Below are 9,080 nucleotides of genomic sequence, written 5' to 3'. Positions count from 1 at the left end.
AGAGGAATTGTGTGAACAATTGTGAAAAAAAATTCTTATGATGAATCAGAAGGGCTGGATATTGACAGTGCTGTCTGTTGTCCTGTAGGTTTAGGGCAATGCTATGAAATAAAGAAATGGCCTCCCTGACATTCCTACCTTGCACACATCTCAAAATAAATTGGCTGCTATTAGAAAAGGTCATTGGCAGTAATTGGCAATAAACACATGGCTGCGGCCATTTAATCCACCTGATGCCTCTGTGTTTTTATTAAATATGTAACTTTCATTTAACTTTGATTTATTAAATATGCTACTTTGATACAGATATGATGACAGTAATGCAAAAGGATTTACAATGTACAGAACTGGTTTTATGAATGTGGTTCAATGGCAATGATACAAAATTATTAAAGATGAAAAATTGTGTACAGTGTGCTGAACTGATTATGTAAGTGTGGTACATGATTTAACATCATGTGTTGCATCAATGGTCAAGGTAAGGTATTTGAAGGTATGGATAGTAGTCTGCTACCTCTCATCCTCTTAGAGCAAGAAATCTGGACAAAACCATCAATAATCGGGGTACAAAGGCCAAAAATTGGGACACTTTTTAAATATTGCCCTTATAAACTTAGAAAATTGATAGAATAACTGGTTTTGCGTTAGCATGAATTTTCTGAAGGGTTTTATGTCTGAAACTCAAATGTCTGACATTATTTTATGTCTTCAACCCTCAATAATTTGCCAATGATTTGTCAGCCAACCACAATTTTATGAGAAATGGACCAAAAATATGAGGAAAATATCTGGACATTCTGCAAAAATCTGTACAGTTGAGAGGTGAAGACAGAGCTGTACCAGTCTCGGACTTTCAGATAAGTTGAACGTTTCTGTTTAACAAACTGCTGTTTGAGGAAAGTGTAATTTCAATCCAACCACAGGCGGCGGCAGAGGGGCCAAGCGGGACTGGGAAAGAGGGCGCTGCTGTTAACTACCACATCTTGTCAGCAGCTAGTGTTGAGTAACGCTAGCCGTCGGAACGGCACTAGTTCTAGGAGTACGACAACGGAAATACACGGGCGTATAACAGCTGGAAAGGAAGCAAGCAAGCAAGCTGCTGCAGCAAGCCGGTGGGGACTCGCCTTCAGTAACACTACACTCTCCAGTAAGCAAAGGATTGTAGCTGACAGTACAGTCTGAACAAGACGGAGGCATTCGGGTTAGTTGGACGGCAGTCAGTGCTGCTACCGGGATTGGGGGTGTAGCAGAAACCGTGTGGATTTGGCGTTCATGTGGTGCAGTGACTGACTGTTGTTCACCAATTATTAGGCCACAATGCAGTATACTTAAAAGCTTTAAAAATTAGATCTTGGTTCCTTGTTTCACAGAGTGAGGAGTCTTTTCTTCCAAACTTAAAGACACAGTACCCTACGCTTGGTGAAGGATATATATGACTTCCTTCCATATTACCCTTTCGTAACCTAACACAGTGTTGTAACAATTGTGGGAACAAACTGGCTGTGGCGCGGGGGCTCTGGCGTAGGCCTCGAGCCGGTCCTGTCTTGGGCCTAACGAACAGTGGACGTTTCACGCATTAACGTTAGCTACCTGGTTTTCACCTTGTATTTACTGTATTGTTACTAACGGCTGGCTGCATGGTTCTGCAATATCCAGATATGCTGTTCTTTGGTGGTGATGGCTGACTAATGGAAAATTAACTTTGAACTGCTTCTGTGAGAAGTACATTACTTCATTCCTGTCAGACAAAGACTGTCACGTGAAACTGGGTTTTATTTGTTGTGATGTTTTATGCATGAACTCTGTGGTGGTGGTAGGGGGGCAGCAGTGAGGCTGCACTGCTGTAGTTCTTTGAGGTTGGTTGCTTAAAAAGGCTGCAAACTGTAAATGGTCTTTGTAGTCCTGCGGCAGCAGGTGCGTGATAAGTGTGGAGTTGTTAATGGGTGGTGGCACTGCTCTGACTCATGATTGTGCTCCTTTTGACAGTATTGTTATCGAACGTTTGTTGGGAGTCCCAGTTGCTTTGTTTTGTTTGTGTTTTGTTGACATAGGGTTGTATTCATTTTAGTAAGAAGTATTTGCCTTAGTGATTGTGTATTTCCGCATTTCTATAGTGGAGCTGAGTTTGTGGGTGTCAAAATGTCAGTGTTTAAGACGCTGTGAATTACAGGGGGGAGGTGATCTCAGTTGGGGGTTCTTTGTGCTTATTCGAATGTGCTCTGAATTGGTCATGCTTCAGCAGTTACACATTTGAGTTTTGGAGTTCTTTAGTTAGTGATATGTGGACTTACCCCACTTATTGAGCATTTGGGAGTGGCTGAAGTGTGTTTTGTTTCCTTTGCGTGACGTTATTCTGTTTACACTCCAGTACAAATCTTGCTTCCTGTTACTAAATATAATAGTAACAAAGTTTAATGTGGGGTACTACTTTCAGTTTGCTGTAGTTGTGGAATGCACTGGAGTCCTTCATTTAAGATTACCTGTTAGACATCATGACTAAACCTGAACTTTAGGCACGTTTTGTGTATCTTTTCTTTTTCCAGGGACATAAATGTATTTATATTCTGTTTTGTTATCTCGGTAATCAGTAAAATGTGTCCAGTGCTGTATTTTTTTTCCTGTTAACATTGCCGCACATGGCACTGAGGTATTGAGTAGTGGAATTGCTGCTTTAATTTTTTTTAAGTAACTAATAAACTAGTGCATTAGCATTATCTCTGTCAGTTTCCCAGTTAAGGTAATATTTTGCTTACTCAAATTTATCGTAGGTTAGATGCCAACAGTAAATATTCCCCAAGTATCATAGCCCCTCCCCCTAAACCTTTAGCAGACTTCTAAAATACCCCCCATGCTACATGGGGACACCATTGGGTTGGGTTGTGAGACTAGGCTTAAGCTTATAAAGGCCCTGGTGGTCGTTAAGTTTGTAAGTATATACTAGACTATTTGAATTGCTCCCCTTTCCGTAGATCCAGCCTTTCCTTAACAGTGGGCTAACTTTTGTTGCCTTGACAGCTGTTCAGAGTCCAAATCATTTTAGTGGGTCTCCTTTCTGTAGTGTAAATGAGGTTTACAATAAACTGATAATTTGTCAAGCTGCCACATCAGATGTCTGATGTGGAGGGGTTAAGTACTTTTGCTGATAGTAGAGGTTTGGCTGACCCGACTAAGTGAAATTTTTTAATTTTGCTGAGACTGTGATAAGTGTTTGATGCTGACCTGTTTAAGTAATGCACTTTTTCATATTCCTGGTGCCCAGCAGGGCAGTTGTAGATAGATTTATATGTACTTCCCTTACCTTGAGGGATATGAGAGCTATATGCAAGGAGTCTGTTCTTTCATGGCTGTTTATGATGTAAAAATTTAAAATCTTTTGTCTGTCTGGGTAGTTGCCCTTAAATTTGGATAGCATCATGAGATTTTCTAGTCAGAAGTGTGTTTTTCTTTTCTTTGAAGTGCTGCATTTTTTATTGGTAACTTGTTTGAAAATGCAACATGTTCATATTCCAGTCCAGAAGGCTTTCGAGACTCGCTAGGCTTTTTTGTCTTTTAATTGGAAAGTCTGTGCCTGAGTCTGTTTTGAATTTTTAAGTGCAGGGTTTTTAATTGCAACAGATTTTAAGTCTTTGTTCAGATTTTTTTTTTTTTTTTTTTTTCCTCTTCAGCTATCATGTTATGTGTGCATTTCCACTTCTTGATTCATACCTAACAGTGTCTGTTATGTTTTTATACTCTGGTTTTGTCAGGTAGGTTGTCTTTCTTTTAGTACTGAGAAATTGGTGATATACTGTTTTGAGGTATCGAATCCTGTTGCCACAGTTTCACGTAATGTTTGTCAGGTATTGTTCCAGTACAGGTTTTGTCATATTCAGCTTGGTAAGAAAATGAACATTTGTTTACAGTTAGCTTTATTTAGAGAAATTCATAATGCATCAATTAAAATACAAAAGCAGACTTAAAAACAGGACACACAAAATGTAATTTAGTAGTATGAATATGATGTGGTTTGGTTGACGAGTTTTTAATTGGTTGAATGTTTATTACTGTTTGTATTTAAGGTACATATTCATTTATTTTATAAACAGTACGGGTAATGGGAGAACTTTCCTCAAGCATGTTAAAAGTAATGACGAACATACTGGTGTGTAGTTTTTGTGGCTCTTCACCTCTGATTTCTGGTTTCAGAATTATAATGTGCTCTTCTCTTGCCAAATGTTTCATCTTTGTATTTAATATGAAATGTGTGTCATTGGGTTAATAGCTGTATTTTCTAACAATTAATTTAGAATTGCAGATTGAACTTTCACTTATTTATACATTCACTAAGCATGCTGGGGCACTAATCTTTTTGGGTCATTTTCCGGTTATGAGTAGGTGTAGTAAGTATATACAGTACTGTAGAAGAGAATTAGAAAGAGAAGAATTTATGTGGAGGTGTTATACTTAAAGTTTTAGAAAATGTAGATGTTTATAGTGTTGTGATCTGTAAAGCAGGCTTATGGGTTCTGGACTGAAATTTGGAATGTAGAAGCTTTATGCCGAATTAAGGTGTTAACCAACTTGTTGAAGTAGTTACATTTTGTTTTTATTTAGATGTAAGCCTTAATATTTCCCATGAAAGTAAGGAAAGGGGGTGCACCTCTGATTTGTGCTAAGTGAAGATGGAGCTGTGACACTAAGCTAACTTATAGTTTGCTGGTAGAGTAGGGAAAGGATTCCATGTTGTTGGAGCAAAGTGGAAATGTGATGTTATGAGTGACTGGTAACCATTTAGCTTTAGATAGTTCTGTTATCACAGTTTTGTTGTGGAGAATTAATTCATCACCAGGAGCAGGTTTTTCTGAACCGTTGATATGGTTCATTATCATACAGCAGTCCTAGCTGTACCCACCTTTTGTGTTGATGAGGATGTCCTTGTTATGTGGTATAGTAATAAATGAAAATTTAAAACCATGCTGTTTGGAACCTTGAGTATTAGAGAATGTCCTTTTGGACTGGTCAGTTGAAGACTCACAGTAACACTTGTAGAGCAAGTTAAGATTTTGAATGTATTTGTCCATCTAGATCTTGTGGTGTTCTTGGCGATTGTATAGACAGAACTAGAAATGGAGTCCAGTTTTATTTGTGGTATTTTTCCTGTTACTAACAGTATTACTAATGGTGTTTGCCAGGTTGACACTGGGGGAAGGGAGGGTGTTGTCAGACTCCATGACTAACCCTTATGTCGTATATCTTCTGCAAGACAGTATTGCTATCTGATTCTCCCTCTTACTTCTGGATGTTGAGGAGATCTTGATTAGATTTGTGTACTTTACATACTTTCTGTGGCACAGTGAATTAGTTTTGCACTTTGTTTTTAACACCCTTACTGAATTTTTCACTTGTGACATAGGCAAATTTACATTTATGCAGAAGTAATTGTATTAAATGAATATTAACAAACACTATAATTCACATGTATTGCTATATATAATATCTAAGCAACATTACATAAATTATTCGATTCCTGCCCCTTTTTTAAACAAGAAACAGCTTTATTAAACCATCACTTACGACATTAGCAATCCTACATTTATGTAAATGAAATGAAAATGAACCACACCAAGACAATCCTGTTAGCAAGCATTTTACATCACAAACCATACTGACACACTCCTAGTTACAGGTATTATACATCACCATCACTTGTAATCTACCAGTCATTTTCAGTCAAACAGAACATAGCTCATTTAAGTCCTGCCGCCTTTTAAACCTCATTCCTCTACTGTATGTATTCCCATTGTTTGCTATGTAGTTTGTTCCTACCCTTTTCTGTAGATCTGTCACTATATATAGTTGGTTTAGATTTTGATTTCCATTTTCTAGTAATTTGCTTTTTTGGCAGCCATCATAACTGGACACAGCAAGGCCTTACCATGTCTAGGCATTTCCGATCGTGTCATAGCTCAGAAAAATCATCTCTCTCATCACACCAATCCACCCTTTCCACATTTCTGACAGTGTGTCCCAAGTACCTCTTTCTTCCCTGTCACACTTCTAACATTTGCTGTCTACCTGAAGAAAAATTCTTTGGAGTCTACTGGGGTATAAAAATATCTATGTAACCATTTCCGGGCAAAAATCCTAAATCTTATAGATTTGTTGCATATTTTGGAGATGTACATATATTTTTCCCTTTCTGAATTGTTCCAATCTCTTCCCAATCCTGATTTTTTATAGTTGTCATGCAATATTTTATATGCTCTACTAATTATTCCTTTTTTAATGGCAGCTTCTTTTCTAGATTCTACTAAAATCTCTACCAGTGCTGGTTTCTCATTTAGAACCTCCCTATTTCTTTCCATTTGCCTATTATTCTGTCTTCCCTAGCAAGGATTGATATCAATCTCTAATTTGCAGTCCAAATACATTCTTGGCTTCATTGCCTTTCCCTCTCTAGTTATTTGCTCCCAATACCTTTGTTCCTTTGCCAGTTTTCTCCAATAAATTCCAGCCCCCCATCGTCTATATCACTAATTGTAGTCATCCCTATCAGCAGAATCTCCTTTCTCCATTCCCGAGTTGGCTTAGTTCTTTGATTACTTTCTGGATATAATATTATATATGATTTGTTGTTCTCCTTCTTAAAGACTTTCATCCAAATTCCCAATCTCTCCTTGTTTCGTGAGCCCCCTCCCCCCGTTTCAACATAATCCCTTTCCACTTTGAATTATAGTTTTCTGCTTGTGCTATGTGTAGGAGCCTTAACTGTGTAACTTTGAAATACTCCTTCAAATTGGGTAATTCTAATCCTCCCTGTTCTACTGGAAGAATCATCTTATCCCACTTGACTCTTGCCACCCTCTCCTCTGATGGTCCTTCAGCTCCTTATTAATTGCTGTCCACAACTTCTCCTCTGGTTGATTTAAATAAAAAAAAATGTCTGACCTGTGTACAAGACTAAAGGAACTAAAAACATTTTGACTGCTTGTATTTTGCTATCCATAGCCATATAACAAAGCTTCCATTTTTGTATTATCTCTTGTTTAGTCTCTTCTCAATTATCCTTGGCTGCCACACCAGAATCATTTTTTAATGCATACTCCTACATATTTCATTTTATCATGTCCCCATAAATATGGATATTGCTGAATGAAGTAAGTACACCATTTTACTGCTGTTGCCTTTGTTTTAGCTTCATTAGTTTTGTTTCTTGAAAAGATTTGAAACTGTCTCAAAATGTTCCACAACACTGTAATGTGTTTCTGGTTTTGTCAGGTATAAAATATATGCAAGTAGATCCAGCTTTTCTTGACTGCCATGCTAATTATATCCTGGAATTTCTGATTCCCTTATTTTCTTTGCCAGTGGTTCTAAATATAATACAAATAACAAGTGGTGCAGCAGTTAGCATTGCCACCTGACGGCAAGAGGTTCTCCGGTTCGATCCTCTGCTGGGGTGCCTTCTGTGCGGAGTCTGCATGTCCTCCCTGTAGTCGCGTGGGTTTCCTCCGGGTGCTCCGGTTTCCTCCCACATCCCAAAGACATGCTGTAGGTGGATTGGACACTCTAAATTGGCCCTAGGTGTGAGTGCATGCATGTGTGTGCCTTCTGTGGAAGGTTGGGCACTGGGCTGGCAACTCGACACTGTAAAAACTCCACTGCCAATCATGAGCGGACAGGTGATCTGCTGTGGCGACCCCTAACCAGGAAAAGCCGAAAGAAGGACAAATTAGGTTCATAGGTTCATAGATTAGTACTAAGCTAACTGCCCTTGCGAGCCATTTTAAGCTTAGCCAATTATCCCTTGTGAGACTCAAACCCTGCACCTTGTGTTTGCAAGGCAAACACCTTAACCATTAGGCCACCCTCCCAATGAAAAGAGGAAACCACACCTGGTTCTTCTGCTCAAGCACAACTTACTGAGAGGGTGCTACCCACTTCAGTTTTTACCTCCGATCACTTGTATATCCTTCTAATCAACTTTATAATTTTTTCAGGAAATGCAAATGCTTCCATTGCCCTGCTCATAAAGTCTTGGCTTACTCTGTCAGATATTTTCTCTGCATCAAGACCCACCAACAATGTTCTCTTCTTATGTTCTGCTTCCCTCTGGATTATCACTGTTCTGTTGATGTTAAATGTTTGCCTCCCCTCCACAAAACTGCATTGACCTAAATCTGTCAATTTTGGCATTACTTGATTTATTCTTTTAGCCGTTAGACATGAACACGTTGTATTCATAGTTTAGTATTGAAATGGGCCTGTATGAAGCTGGGTCTAATGGCTCTTTACCCTCCTTTAGGTATTACAGCTACCACTGCTTTCTTCCAGCATGTTAGTAAACTTCTCCTCCTTTTAAAATTTTAGTAAATAGTCTTCCAGATTTTTAGTCTTTTCCTTAGTAGATTCCAAACTTCCACAGGAATACCAGCTATTCCTGGGAACTTTCCTGTAGATTGGTTATACATCACAATTTTTATCTTGTTTCTTTCTATCCTAACGGTTGGTAATTGAGCCTCACCTGTCTCTAACATTGGCATATTTAATTCTTCCGTAAACATTTCCATTTGTATTTCTTTGTTTTATACAGACTTAGAAATTCCGGAGTAGTATTTCTAATATCTCAGCAGGATTTCTTGTTTTGGGTTCCCCAAGCTTGGTGACAGCCCTTTTCTATTTTTGTTTCCTGAGTCGTCGTGCTAAACGTTTTTGTGCTCTACTTTAAAAAAAAAAAAAACAATTGCTTAACAGCAGTCTTTCTAAGCTTCTGCATATTGCCAAGGTAATCCCTTATTTTTTGTTTAGCATTCTGCAGTTGATCCACTTCTCGTTCTGTGAAATTCCCCGTTCTTCAATACTTTAACATTAGTCAGTCTCCCTCTAAATAATTCTTGTTACTTCTTAAACCTTGGCTCTCTTTTAGTCCACCCTATTTTTTAAACTCCACCTTAATTTTATCTCGCTGCCTAGTTACATTTTTAGAAGAAATTTCTGTCCGGTGTAGTAACTCCTAAATAATCTCCACTACCCATTCCTTAAATTCCTCTCTTTTCAACAGATAGGTGGGAAAGTGCCAGTGTCTCATTTTTTATTTCATT

At 38.3% G+C, this 9,080-nt stretch overlaps 1 protein-coding gene across 1 annotated transcript in view; it reads left to right on the top strand.

Moving 5' to 3' along the window:
* The first annotated feature begins 936 nt into the window (after nucleotides 1–936).
* Nucleotides 937–9,080, top strand: part of CAB39 (calcium binding protein 39) — a 1,351,479-nt gene continuing 1,343,335 nt past the window's right edge. Inside the window, exon 1 of the mRNA XM_044070040.1 lies at nucleotides 937–1,147. The gene's annotated coding sequence lies outside the window, so the exon portion shown is untranslated. The remainder of the gene's footprint in view (nucleotides 1,148–9,080) is intronic.

Source organism: Protopterus annectens, chromosome 4.part1, assembly GCF_019279795.1.
Source record: "Protopterus annectens isolate FY-2018-M chromosome 4.part1, PAN1.0, whole genome shotgun sequence".
Classification (NCBI taxonomy): Eukaryota; Metazoa; Chordata; order Ceratodontiformes; family Protopteridae; genus Protopterus; species Protopterus annectens.
The sequence above is the reverse complement of the archived record's forward strand: the minus strand, read 5'-3'. Positions and strand labels throughout refer to the sequence as shown.